We start from the raw sequence: 1832 nt of genomic DNA, 5'->3' as shown, positions 1-1832 counted from the left end.
TGGCTAGCGCGACGGGCTGTTAACCGAAAGGTTGGAGTTTCGAGCCCACCCGTGGACGGTGTGTCGCTTTTTTTGCTTTGCGCTGATGGCGTTGAAGATATGTTCTGATGGTGGCGAGAGTGAAGCACGACTGTCTCCGTGGCGTAATTGGCTAGCGCGATCGGCTGTTAACCGAAAGGTTGGAGTTTCGAGTCCACCCGTGGACGGTGTGTCGCTTTTTTTGCTTTGCGCTGATGGCGTTGAAGATATGTTCTGATGGTGGTGAGAGTGAAGCACGACTGTCTCCGTGGCGCAATTGGCTAGCGCGATGGGCTGTTAACCGAATGTTTGGAGGTTCGAGCCCACCCGGGGGTGGTGCGGCGCTTTTTTTTCTTTGGGCTGATAGCTTTGAAGATATGTTTGATGGTGGTGAGAGTGGTGCAGGACTGTCTCCGAAGAGCAATTGGCTAGCGCAATTGGCTGTTAACCAAAAGGTTGGAGGTTTGAGCCCACCAGGGGACGGTGTGTCGCTTTTTTCTTTGCGCTGATAGCTTTGAAGATATGTTCTTATGGTGGTGAGAACGGAGAACGACTGTCTCCGTGGCTGTCGCAATAGGCTAGCGCGATCGGCTGTTGACCGAGAGGTTGGAGGTTCGAGCCCTCCCGGGAGTGTTGTGTTGCTTTTTTCTTTGCGCTGATAGCTTTGAAGGTATGTACTGATGGTTGTGAGAGTGGACCACGAATGTCTCCGTGGCGCAATTGGCTAGCGCGTTGGGCTGTTAACCGACAGGTTGGAGGTTCGAGCCCACCCGGTTGTGGTGCTGCGCTTTTTTACCTTTGGGCTGATAGCTCTGAGGAAATGTTCTGACGGTGGTGAAAGTGTAGCGCGACTGTCTCCGTGTCGCAATTGGCTAGCGCGATCGGCTTTTAACTGAAAGGTTGGAGGTTCGAGCCCTCCCGAGAGTGGTGTGTTGCTCTTTTTTCTTTGGGCTGATAGCTTTGAAGATATGTTTTGATGGTGGTGAGAGTGGAGCAGGACTGTCTCCGTGGCGCAACTGGCTAGCGCGTTCGGCTGTTAACCGAAATTTGGAGGTTCGAGCCCTCCCGGAAGCAGTGTGTCAGTTTTTTTTATCTTTGCGCTGATAGCTTTGGAGAAATGTTTTCACGGTGGTGAGAGTTGCGCATGACTGTCTCCGCTGCGCAATTCGCTAGCGCGATCGGCTGTTAACCAAAAGGTTTGAGTTCCGAGCCCTCCCGGGAGTGGTGTGATGCTCTTTTCTTTGTGCTGATAGATTTGGAGAAATGTTCTGACGTTGGTGAGATTGGAGCACGACTGTCTCCGTGGCGCAATTGGCTAGCACGTTCGGCTGTTAACCGAAAATTTGGAGGTTCGAGCCCTCCCGGGAGTGGTGTGTTGCTCTTTCTTTGCGCTGATAGCTTTGAAGATATGTTCTGATGGTGGTGAGAGTGGAGCACGACTGTCTCCGTGGCGCAATCGGCTAGCGTGAACGGCTGTTAACCGAAAGGTTGGAGGTTCGCGCCCACCCGGTGGTGGTGCGGCGCTTTTTTTTCTTTGGGCTGATAGTCTGAAGAAATGTTATGACGGTGGTGAGAGAGGAGCACGACTGTCTCCGTGGCGCTATTGGCTAGCGCGATGGGCTGTTAACCGAAAGGTTGGAGGTTCGAGCCCACCCGGTGGTGGTGCGGCGCTTTTTTTCTTTTGGCCTGATAGCTCTGAAGAAATGTTCTGATGGTGTTGAGAGTGGAGCACGACTGTCTCTGTGGCGCAATTGGCTAGCGCGATCGGCTGTTAACTGAAAGGTTGGAGGTTCGAGCCCTCCCAGGAGTGGTTT

At 53.1% G+C, this 1832-nt stretch overlaps 1 non-coding gene across 1 annotated transcript; it reads left to right on the top strand.

Moving 5' to 3' along the window:
- Positions 1-1019: 1019 nt before the first annotated feature.
- TRNAN-GUU (transfer RNA asparagine (anticodon GUU)) lies at positions 1020-1092 on the top strand. Its single transcript has one exon. It is a non-coding gene; the product is annotated as a tRNA-Asn (tRNA).
- Positions 1093-1832: the final 740 nt, after the last annotated feature.

This window comes from Rhipicephalus microplus, unplaced genomic scaffold (assembly GCF_043290135.1).
Source record: "Rhipicephalus microplus isolate Deutch F79 unplaced genomic scaffold, USDA_Rmic scaffold_26, whole genome shotgun sequence".
Classification (NCBI taxonomy): domain Eukaryota; kingdom Metazoa; phylum Arthropoda; class Arachnida; order Ixodida; family Ixodidae; genus Rhipicephalus; species Rhipicephalus microplus.
The sequence above is the reverse complement of the archived record's forward strand: the minus strand, read 5'-3'. Positions and strand labels throughout refer to the sequence as shown.